The sequence below is a fragment of the Rhinolophus hipposideros genome (assembly GCF_964194185.1).
Source record: "Rhinolophus hipposideros genome assembly, chromosome: 23".
Lineage (NCBI taxonomy): Eukaryota > Metazoa > Chordata > Mammalia > Chiroptera > Rhinolophidae > Rhinolophus > Rhinolophus hipposideros.
Window position 1 is genome coordinate 3,770,244 of NC_138069.1, and position 12,349 is coordinate 3,782,592.

Sequence of the window (12,349 nt, forward strand, 5' to 3'; positions counted from 1 at the left end):
CCGGAGCAGCTGTCACACACTCTGCCATCTCAGCCTCTCTAACCCTTCCATAATCCCCCTACCGCCCATACTCGGTCACACAAACCACTGAGTGTGCAATGTTTTATTCGTAAGGGCATTGTCAGAACAGGCCAGTTGTCAGAACCGCTGAGCTGGGAAAGCCCTCAGTGTGCTCAGGACAGGGGTGTCTTCCAGGTGATTGATGGGTACTGCCCTTAAACACAGGACTGGAGAGTCCAACCACTTTCACGGGAATACTCTTTAAGTGGATAGTAGCTCCCGCCAGGGGTTCTAAAGTGTGGTTAACCTTCTCTGAGGGTCAGAGCCAGCCACTCCCCCAATTCACCTGCCCACGTGGGGTCTGGGTGTCCGAGTGTGCCGGGTGACCCTCCCCTGCACCTCAGAGCCTCCCCCTTCTCCTCTGCCTGTGTTTCATGTGTTTCGGGTCTGCAGAGGGTTGGGAGGGAGACCGGGAATTGGCTGGTTAGGACGGACCACAGCCCTCCTGCGTACCCTACACCACATTCCCAGCCTGTGTGCAGGATGCTGGTGAGAGTGGCCCAGTGCCCGTTCTTGAGCTGCTCACAGCCAAGATGCAGAGAGCGGGCACTGAGCTGCCACATCTCTCATGTGGGGGCCTGGACCCTGGCTCCTCCCTCCCTCTTCCTGATCACCGACACTTTGCCTGACTCCTGTTTGACCTTCCAGAGCAGCTGGGGCGTGGCCTTCTCCCCAGAGTTTCCCTCGGTCCTGACTGCAGCCGTCCTCATGTAGGCGTGAGCTCAGGCCACCCTGGGCCCCTCACTAGGGCCTGCTGCAGAGAGGTACCCAGGTGACCACCTAGTGTGATGAACTTAGTGGTCTCCAAAGTGGGCAGTGTGTCCCCAGAGTACAGACCAACAGGAGGAATATGGGAAGAAAATATGGGAACTCCTTTATGAAACGTGATTTTGTTACATAATATTTGCTACATATAAAGATGACCTGTAACATACATGCAAGTCGTGAAGCCCTCCACCCAATCAGACAGTGGAACGTGACCAATCCCTCCATTTCATCCGCCTGTGCCATCCTCCCTACCCACCCCACTTCCATAATTCCCACTACCTGGAATTAAAAAAAACTTCATTAAAAATATTTAATCTCATAAATATGTATCCCTAAACAATGTACTGTATAGTTTGCTTTTAAGTTTTACAAACATGGTGTCATTCTGTACACAGCTCTCTGTGACTTGATTTTTTTCCCACTTAACATGTTTCTAAGAGTCTACTGTCTGATCGTCCATAATGTATGTGAATGTTCCACAATTTCTTTTTCCAGTTGCCTGCAAATGGAACTTAAGTTGGTTCCAGTTGTTGCCACTGAGGGCAGGACTCTGGGAGCGCACGTGCACGCACACGTGCACACACATGCGAGCGCGCACGCGCACACACACACACACACACACACACACAACCGTTCTCTGGACATCAGGAATGGAGCTGTCCCTTCTCAGAGGACACACCAAGTAGGCGACTTGACTACATAATTCCCGGCGTGATTAGAAGGGTGTCGTTGACCCACAGCCTCTCCAGCATTTCTTATTGCAACACGTATTAATTTTTGCTCATGGAGTGGGTGTGCAATGGTATTTCTTCCTTAAATATTTCATAGAACTCACTAGGGAAGCCACCTGAGCAGGATGATTCCTTTCAGGGAAGGTTTTTAATTATAAATTAAATTTCTTTAACAGAAAATTGTATTGTTCAGATTTTCTATTTCTTCTTGTGTCACTTTTGGTAAGCTATGTCTTTCAAGGCATTTGTCTCTTTTATCAAATGTATTGGTACAAAGGTCTTCATATAAACCCCTTGTTCTTCTTTTATTATCTGTAGGATAGTGGCAATTTATGTTTTCTTTTGGTCAGTCTTGCTAGGAACTTATCAGTTTCATTAATATTTACAAAGCGGTTTTTTTCTCTAGTTTTTCAAAGGGTGTGGTCCCCCCCCCCCATACTCATGAGATAATGTTGATAAACAACTTGGCACACCCTGACTGATAGAATGAGAGATAGTAAGCACTCAGACAGCCCACCAGATGGATGGACAGATGGGTGGCTGAGCAGACAGGGGACGGTCCCCATAAAGACAGAAAAAGGGCAGGCCATGCTGCTTAAAGATAGCCCCGACTGTAAACATCTCAGAGCATAAACAGCAGCGGTGAACGCCAGGCCCACCCTGGCTAGTGACCCTTTGAAGTTCCCTTATGTCCCCAGCCTCTGTTTTCTCATCTGTGAAGTAGATGGAAGTTGCTGTGAGAATTGCCTGAGGCCACAGATACACAGTGCTGGTGCTTCAACCACTGAGGAGAGAAGTGGTCATTTTACTATGTAGCCAAACACTGGCACTTATGAATGCTGTCTGGATTTAAGAGCAAATGAACAATTTACTGACCAAGTGAATCAAGTAAATATTTATTCTGCAGGGGCAATATTTAGCTGATTCTCAGAGGCTGGTCCTTCTGGTACTTGGCGAGATCCCTTGTATGGAAAGCAGGAATCCACCAGTTAGAATGGCCCCTAGAGCAGGAGGGAAGGGCCTTAACTGGCAACACTAGAGCCTGTGTCAGCTTTATTCAAAAAGAATAAAATGCAGGTGCCCTGCTAAATTCCTGGGCCTTTCCCAGATTAGTCCCTAAGACTTCCTGGCCGAGTTTATGTGGCTTGGTCATTTGGGGCACCCTTGGTGGCGGAGCCCTGGGTAGTAAGACCCTAAGGAAAGCATGGAGATGGATGACACGTGTGAGAGGGCTTCCATCTGTAGGCCTGGCCCCAGGGAGTGCCGCCTGGCAGAGGGAGGTCAGGCCCCCTCTCAATGATCATTACTGAGAGGGAGGAAGGTGTATTGGGTCTGGGAGATGGGAAAGAAATGAACACAGAGTGGACACCGACTCTGCCGCACACGCATTATGGGCCCCACCTGATAGCTGAAGGCCAGAGTGACACTGGGAGGAAGAGCAGTTACTTGGTGAGGAGGCAGTGGGTTCAAACCCCACCTCAGCTGTTGCTACTTCTGCTTCACTGAGCAGTCTTTGGGGCCTGTGTGAAATAGGCATGGTGGGCATCTTTGCTGAAAAGGGAAGTCCTGGGACAGAGCCACGCTCACAGGCCCAGGCCCAGAGGCTGGGGGAGTAGGAAGCATCCCTGGGAGGCACAGTGACAGTGACAGGAAGGGGATCAGGAAGGATGCCTGGAGGGTGGTAAGGAAACTGAGTCCAGGGGTATCATAAGACACCAGGTAAAGCCTTCAGCCCCAGCCATGCCCCGTCACAACACCTCCTACCCCATCGCTGCTGGCAGATGCCCTGGCCTGCAGGAGGGCATGGGATGGACAGGTGAAAGGTGGGTAGACTTCTCTTCCTAGAGGCGTATCCCAGTCTGTAATTTTAAAACAGCTTCAACCCAAAACTTAGCCTGAATTCGGTTTTGAGGGAAGAGTCCAACATGTCCATATTAAGGGAGAAAGTTGATGTACAGCCTTTAAAACAATGTCAGGAACAATGAACAAAAAATGTGGAGGGACTGTTGTAAATGAAAAGTCTAAAAGACCCAACAAACAAGCATGATGCTGGATCACTGAGTGGATACTGGGTGTAAAAGTAAGGCCAAAAGGGACATGACTGGGGCAACTGCTGAAAGTTGCATATGGAGTGTATATGAGAACACAATCCTGTGTTAATGTTGTTTCTTGCATGTGACATCCAATGGAGGTTTTGTAGGAGATTGTCCTCATTCTAAGGACATGTAGGCACATTTAGGGGAAGGGTGTGATTCCATCAACTTACTCTTAAATGCTTTAGGCAAACTGATGTTAATCCAGCACCGCTGTGTGGGACAGATGCTGGAGAGCCCAGGATCCCTGTGCCTCGTGCTCATGCCCTTGAGTGAAGATGGACCTATGACTTTCCTCTAACCCACAGAATATGGCAAAGGTGATGGGATGTCATTTCTGAGATTCTATTATATGAGACTGTCTTGCTAGCAGATTTACTCTAGAGACTCTCTGCTGGCCTGATGGAGTCAGAGGCCACGCTGGGGAAGCCACATGGCAAGGAACAGCAGTGGTCCCTAGGAACTGCTGCAGCCTCCAGAAGCCGAGGGCAGACTCCAGCCAACCACCAGCAAAACACTTCAGCTCTCAGTCCTGAAACTGCAAAGACTTGAATGCTGCCCACAACCACATGAATGGAAAAGCAAATCCATTTCTAGCTGAGCCTCTAGATGAGGGCCTGGTCCTGGCCCACCCCAGCAGGAACCCAGCTAAGCTGTGCCCAGACTTTGGATCCACAGAAACTATGAGGTAATACACGTGGGCTGTTTTAAGCCACTAAATATATGGTCACTTGTTACATAGAAATCGATAGCTAATACAACCATATTAAAACAGTATATCATGCCCAAGTGGTTTCTATTTCAGGAATGCAAGGATGGCTTAATATTCACATTAACAAATTTTGTGTCCTACTGTTTGCCTCACTCTCATCCTGGACCTGATATTAGGAAATCCATTAGTACCGTATGATTCATCTTGTTAACAGCATAAGGAGAACTATCACAGAATTATCTCCATATCTTCAACAAAGGTCAACACCCATTCCTGATTTTAAGAAGCCACTGACTAAATGGATGGGAAGATAAAGCATCTTTCTTCACGGGAGAAGTACTAGAGGCCATTTTACTAAATTCAGGAACAAGGTAAGGATGCCGATAATATCCAGTACTTAATATTGAATTGGAGGTATTCAGCCAATTTAATAAGATTAGAGAAAGCAATTAGATGCATAACAATCATTAAAGAAGAAGTTAAACTACTCAATTTGCAGATGACAGAATAACTGAACTATCTGGAAGCAGCAGCAAGCAATTTTGTTGATAAAGCTAACAACAAAATAAATTTAGTGTGGTGGATAGATATAATAACATACACACAAACAATAACTTGTTACAAGATATAATGGAAGAACAAACAGTTATAATAGTAACAAACAAGGTAAAATATTCATGAATAAACTTATACCAGAAATGTGAGGAAAACTTCAAAATGCTCTTGAAAGTAATCTTGAACAAATAAAAGACCAAGTAGTTTTGAACACACAGGAAGACATTCCTGGTTTGTGAATAAGATGACTCAGCTTCACACCAATGTCACCTGTCCTGAAGTCATCTATAAATTTAACATGATCCCCAGAAAAGACACCAGCAGCATGCTGACGTAGCTAGGAAACCCCTGAACACACACACACACACACACACACACACACACACACACACACACACTTCCTTAATTCCCACCAAGAGAAGAGACAGGGCTGTGAGACAGACTAGAAAGTCCAGAAACAAGTCTAACTGATAGGGGTGCATTTCAGATCAATGAAGAAGAGATGGCCTCTTAAATCAATCATGCTGGGATAGAGGGCTAGACAGTTGGAAAAAGATTAAATTGGATCCATAAACTAAGTATAAAACCAAACAAACGTTTTTTAAAAATGGGTAAATTCATTACAATTAAGTATGAGAAAGGCTTTCTAACTAGGATTCAAAATCTACAATACAAGAGTGATTAAATCAATGGCATAAAAATGGAAAGCTTTTAATGGCAAAACCCACTATCCACCACACACAAAGGAAAAAATACTGGGAGAAACATTTGTAATATAACAAAGATAAAACACTAATAATCTCTCTAATATGTATTTTAAATAAACTTTTAAATCCAAGAGGGAAAAAAACACCAAAAATCCAATAGGAAATGGGCAAAATATATGGACAGGCAATGCACAGAAAAAGATAAATCAAATGACTTATAAACATATGAAAAGATGTCTAATTTCACTCATAAAATAGAAATGTAAAGTAAAATGCATTTAAATACTCTTTTCTGGCCCTCAGATCAGTGAGGCCGAGGGGGAAACAGACACTGTCATACGTTACTGGTAGGAGTGTAAAATTTGGGAGAGGAGGAATTTGGGAACAGCCGACAAAATAAGTACAGATTTACTCCTACTTCCAAGACTTTAAGATACACTTCCACAAATACAAGCAACCTATTTGCAAGGCTATCCATTATTCCATTATTTTTAATAACGAAAGCCTGGGAGAAGCCAAGTGTCCACCCATAGGACACAGGTGAATAAGTATGGTATGACTGTACAGTGGCTGTAAAAAGAACAAGGAAAGTCTCTAGGAACTGGCAAGGGAATATTTTTAAGCAAGGTGCAAAGTAGATATATATGCTAACTTTTGTGATAGTGCATAAATGGCTTGTTTTGCAAAGAAACCCAGGACAGATCAACCAGATTTCAAACGGTTACTCACACTGTGGGAATAAGGAGGAAGAGACAGGGACTTTTTTCAAAAAGTGAAATTATCATAAAAATTAAAACAAAATAACTAAAATGTGTGCAAACAGATGGATTATTAAACTGGAATATTAACTGGTAACATGTTCACACAGTGCTGACTACACACCCACAGAAATCCTGAACTTGACCTAGTATGTTGGGTTGGTAGTGATTTGGATGTAGTGATTCATAAATTATTTTGGGTGCATTCTAGGACTAAGCAAATGATTAAGTATGTTGATGTTTTGGGGAACCAGGCTCTTACTGTGGGAGAAAGGAGATGGAGATATTAAATTTCAGTAAAAGAAAAAAAGTTTTCTGGGCTCAGTCTACTGAGAAGGCCTGGAGGCAATGTCACCAAGGTAGCAATGAGCAAATCCAATGCCCAGATCCTGGCTTCTCAAACCCACCCCTCACTAAAAGGCACCATGGCTTCTTGCAGGAACGGCTGACCCTAGGTCTGGGTCAAAGCATAAGTGAGAGCTGGAACAATCCTAAAATATTTATGGGAATATGTGAAAATAATGCAGAGACCAGCCAAACACTCAGCATCCAGTCTTATCTCTGCAAACTCTGTGCACAGGGAGGGTGGAGAGGGCTGGTGACGCCCCTGGGAGGACACAGGGAGATGGGCAGGGCTGCAGCCCACCCTCACCGCCCTCCAGGACCTGCCAGGATGGAGGAAGCATCCCTGTGCCTGCAGCCCTGTGGGGTGGGCCCCATATGGGGCAGCCTGTTGACTCCTTCTGGAAAATCCCTGACCAACTCCAGCAGCCTCCTCCCATCTCCCTCTCCTGCCAACCCCTCACCCCCTAATCCTCTCCTTCCTTTCAATTCTCAAACTCTAAACCCTCTGCAGACTTCCACTGCTCCAGGGGAAAATCCAACCCCCATAGCTCCCCTCCCTGGCTCTGCTGCAGCTCTTCCCACTCATCACCTGTGTCTGCCTTAGGGGCCACATACCTGCTGTTCCCTCAGGCCTTTACAGTGGGCTCCGCCCTTCCATTCACATCCTAGCCAGTGGTCACTGATAAAAGCCACCCTCCCTGAGCAGGCTAAGGCTCTGCCCCGACCCCAGTCTCTCTCCACCCCAATTACTCTGTTTTATTTTCTTCCTGGCACTTATCCTCTGCCATGACCTCGGTTTTTCTTCTGACCACTTGCTCAGCTTCCCTCTCCCACATCTGCTTGTAAGCATTTGCTGGAGCCAGGAGCAGAGCACACGCAGTAGGAGCTGAATGAATACTCTGGGTGAGTGAGTGGACAGCTGCAGGCCTCTCTGGCACAGTGGCTGGAGTATGGCTTTTGGAGCCAGTCCTACCACTTGTTGAAACCTCAGCTTTGCCACTTCATGGTCCTGAGACCTTGAACAAGTCCTGTCACCTCTCTAAGCCTCCGTTAACTTCAACTGTGAGAGAGGGCACAGCACCTGCCCGGCAGGTAAATCTTCCCAAGGTGCATCTCTGGCTCCTGAAGCTGAGCAGAACACTTGCCTCACCACTGCCAGGAGACAGGAGGAAAGGGGTTAGGGTGAGCCCCTCCACCACCCCAAGCTGCCATGTCTGTTCTTGCCACACTGCCCCCCTGCTGAGTATGGGACAGGGTCGGAAGCATCCCCTCCAGGCCTCCCTTTCCTCACCTGACCACAAACAAGAATGGACTACAGTCCCCTGACCCTGCCCACTGTCACTGAGTGGGGCCACACCCACAATCCCGCGCTGACCCCTTGTCCCCCACGCTCTCTGATGGTAGTATCGGTCCTTTTCTGAATCTGATCACAGCTTCAGAGACAACAGCACCCTCTTCCCGCACGGACATGGCTCTTCCCCTTCTTCACAAGCACCCACCATGCTGGTCCCATTTCAGAGACCAAGAAACTGAGGTCTAGCGCGCGGTGCAGGCCTTGGGTCCAGGCTGGCTCTTCCTGCCACCCGAGTGCCTGACGAAGCCGGCTCCTGGCGCCCAGTGGAGCCGCGGGGGCTCGCAGATCCGGTTTCCCCGCGGCGGTCGGAGGACCCTCCGCCGGTTCCCTGCCCGCCACCTCCCGGCGCCCGTGCCCGCGCCCCTCCGGGCACGCCCCGCAGCCCCTTCCTGCCGGCCGGTCGGCCACGCGCCTCGTCACCACGCGGGCACCTGTGCCCCGAGTCAGGCCGCGTCCTCGCACAGAGGCCCGGCCGCCCGCAGTCCTTCCCTACCGGCCCGCCGCCCCGCACCTCCGCGTCCCAACCTTCCGGCTCCGCGCCCGCCGCTGCCGCTGCCGCTGCCGCTGCCGCCCCACCCCGGCCCGCAGCGCCCGCGTCCCGCCGGCAGCGCCCCCACTCACCGGCTCCCGGCGCGCCCGGCTCCCGGGCCCGGCCCGTGGGCAGCGCCCACTGTGCCCGCCGCCAGCGGACCTGGGGCCGCCCGCCGCCCGCGGCTCCGGGGCGCAGCCAGCCCTGCGCTGGCGGCCGGGCCCGGAGCGAGCGGTGCAGCGCCCCCTGGCGGCCGCGCTGGGGAGCGCGGCTGCGGTGGGGTTGCGGCTCCCTTCCCGCGCCGCTCCTGCGGCCTCTCAGAGCCTGGCGGCCCTGCCCCCCGACTTTGCTCTGCTCCAGGACTCAGGGTCAAGGTCAAGCTCCCTGCGTTCAGGGCCTTGGCTGCCGCTCGCCTCCCACCCCCGCTGCCACAACCCACAAAGAGCATCACACGCTGCCCCCTGAGCGCAGCTCCGGCCCTACTCTGCAACCAAACTGACCCCCCACCGATTCTCTTTCCTGGCCAACCCCTGGCATCCTAATACCCGGGTCACCCCCTTTCCTCAAGGCTGGGCTCGGGCCGCTCCTCTGGGCTCTCTTTCTGCCATGGTCACAGAACTGTGATTTGTCTGTGTCCCTGAGTCCTGTGGGCACAAGGCAGGCATCCAGGGGTCAGGGAAACTGCACTCGACCCCCACTACCCAGTGCCCTCCGTGGGGGAGGGAGAGAGGGCAGGCCCAGGAGCTGGCCTGCAGGGAGAGTGGGTCACCTCTCTGAAGACACTGGGTGGGGGCGGGGGGGAGCTAGGAGGATAACGGTGAACTGTTTCATGTTTAGAATGGTGGGGGGCCTGGACAGTGTCTGGCGACCTTCTTCAACTCTCTCCACCGGACATTGTAAGTTTCCCGGTTTGTCCCAGCATAGAGGTGAGGACATATGTCCTCTGCTTCAGTCAGGAACTGCCCCATGAGATGTGGCAGGAAATCCATCCCAACCAGCTTAAGCAAAAAGGACTGGCTCATGAAGCACAAAGAGCCAAGTTTGCGGCTTTCCACAATATGCATAGGAATCCACCCGCCCTGTCTTCCAAGATCTCTGTAGCAGAATGGTCCCCAGCAGCCTGTGGTTGACAACAGAAAGAGCACGCCTGCCTGAGAATTGCAGTGACAGCCCAGAGAGGCCGCACCCGGGTTCTGCGGAGCCCAGCTCAGGCCATTTCTGCAGACCTGGAGGGTGAGGACAACAGGCCTGGGTGTGGGCTCCCTAGAGTGGAGATGAAGGGCACTGCTCTAAGCATGCCCCAAGGGCTGTTTCTAGAAGACTGGCCAAGTAAAACCAGTAGACTATAGCCATGGCTTTCACAGCTGGGGAAACTAAGGCCTGGGGCAAGCAGGCACGTGGCTGGGGCACAAAGATGTATTAGGGCCAATGTGGCTTGGGTGGGCTGGGCAGGGAGGCACTAGGGCCTTGAGATTGGCCAGGTCCAAAGATTGGCCCCAGAGAGGGTGATGCCGGACAGCAATGTCCAGGCACAAGCTGGTGAAGGGAAAGGGGCGACAGGTAGATAGACGTGCCTGAGTCAGGGGCAGGCACTGGCGCCTTACCCCAGTCCCTCACCCTCAGGCCAGGCCCAGGCCCAGAGTGCTCTCAGGAGAGAAGGCTGCAGAAGAGAACTTGGAAGAGGTGGCCACCCCCCTGTGCCCTGAGCAGCACTGTGGGGCCTCCTGACCAAGTGTGGCTCTGGGGAGCAGGGCAGTCTCTCTCCACCCTCCACTCCCTCTGTGAGCAAAGGCCCACGGGCTACTGAGGCACGATTGCCATGCCAAGTGTGGGATGGGTGCTTAGAGTTGGGACAGCGCTTAGCAGTGCAGCTGGAACCTGAGGGAGGACGTGGCCACAGCTCATGTCCCAACTGGGCTGCCCTGTGACGAGGGCAAAGGGCTGTGTCCCTGAGGGCTCCTGTGGCATGGAGAACATGGAGGACAGGTTAGCTGTGGTCACCTCATGAGGCCCACGTGGAGTTCTGCTCTGAGCCAGCCCAGCTTTGAGGGCCACTGGCTGGGCCCTGGGAGAGGTCTGGCCCAGCACAGGACTGTATTCACCGTGACCCCTCCCCAGCCCACCAGGGAGCACACTGTCCAGCAAGGCCCTTTGCCAGCCCCACCCCAGCCTGCCTTCCCACTCCCAGGGGCTGAAACCCACATTGTCTGGAGTACACTGGGTCAGAGGGTGAGTCAACTTGGGAGCTGTCAGTTTGGCCCACCCCCACCCCGAAACACCCTTTTGGGGGTCATTTCCTGAGGGCCTGTGTATGCCAAGCACCGTGCTGATGGCTGGAAAACTGTAGCAAGTAGGACGGGGGTTCCTGCCCCCTTGAAGTCCGCAGTTTAGAGAAGGGATACTGGAAACTAACCACGCACAGAAAAATAATGAAGAGAATCACTTCAGAGAGCACAGGTGCCAGGAAGTCACTGATGTAGGGTGAGGTGGCTGACACAACAGGGTTCAGGAAAGGCCCTTCTGGACACGTGGGCTTTGGGCTAAGACTTAAGACCTTGGGACCACCCGAGTTTGCCCACCAGCCCAGTGTTCACTGAGAAGGCCATGCCCGGAGTGGCTGCACTGAAGGAGGCTGGGAGGGAGGGGCGATGGACAGGGGACAGCCGACGAGGACAGGGAGCTACCAGGGTGGGTGAACAGACCTGGGCAGGAGCACCCCTGAGGGCTGTTGCTGGAGAGAAGCTGCGGGACTAGGTGGTGGGAAGACGGGGAGAATGTGAGAAGTGAGAGGCGGGGGGTCCGGTCAGAGTGAACGGCAGACCTGCTGAGACTGGGGGCAACAGGGATATTTGGAGGGTGCCTGGAGGCAGCTGGACTTGTGGGTACAGAGTCTGTTGTGGGGCCTCGTGGGTGAAGGAAGGGGCCCTGGGGCACCAGCTGCTGCACTCAGACAGCGTCCAGAGCCTGAGCGGCCCAGGCAGTGCCTCTGCCCCATCTCTTTGCACAGCCAGAGCAGGTGACTCAGGAAGGAAGGAGCCTGACCCCGAGCAGGGCTGCTGGGCAGTATCACCGATACAATCAGAGGAACGTGAAGACAGAATTTTGGACTCTGGCCAGTGCATCTTATTGGTGCAATCCATAACTTGCACATTCTGGGGTCTGGTGAAAATTCTTCAAACTTATTAAAAAGGTGAAGCTCCAGGAGAAAGTCACGACACAGCCAGTCACTGTGGCGGGGCCAGTTACGGACTGAATGTTGTGTCTTCCCGAATTCACATGCTGACATCCTACGCCCCAAGGTTACGGTGTTAGGAGGTGGGGCCTGTGGGAGATGCTCAGGTCATGAGGGTGGAGCCCCATGAATGGGACTAGTGCCCTTATAAGTGGGACCCCAGAGAGCTCCCTCACCCCTTCCACCAGGTGAGGATACAGCGACGAGGCAGCCGTCTGCAATCTGGAAGATGGTTCTCACCAGAACCCAGCTGTGCTGGCCCTGACCTCAGCCTTTCAGCCTCTAGAACAATGAGAGGTAAGTTTCTGTTATTTATTAGGTTGGTGCAAAAGTAATTGTGGTTTTTGCAATTGTTAACCTTTTAAACCGCAATTACTTTTGCACCAACCTAATAGAAGCCACAGGGTCCGTTGTACCATAGCAGCCCGAATGGACTAAGATGGTCACATGTCATGATTGTTTATAGACAAGAGCCCTAAGTGAGTGTCGGTGGGATTCAGGGAGT

General features: G+C 51.6%; 1 protein-coding gene across 5 annotated transcripts in view; it reads right to left on the minus strand.

Moving 5' to 3' along the window:
* RASGEF1C (RasGEF domain family member 1C) overlaps positions 1–8,815 on the minus strand; it is a 100,947-nt gene extending 92,132 nt beyond the window's left edge. For 4 of the 5 annotated variants that reach the window (XM_081035587.1, XM_081035585.1, XM_081035582.1 and 1 more), the window contains exon 1: positions 8,705–8,815. The gene's annotated coding sequence lies outside the window, so the exon portion shown is untranslated. The remainder of the gene's footprint in view (positions 1–8,704) is intronic. The other variant, XM_081035584.1, reaches the window with a different exon arrangement.
* Positions 8,816–12,349: the final 3,534 nt, after the last annotated feature.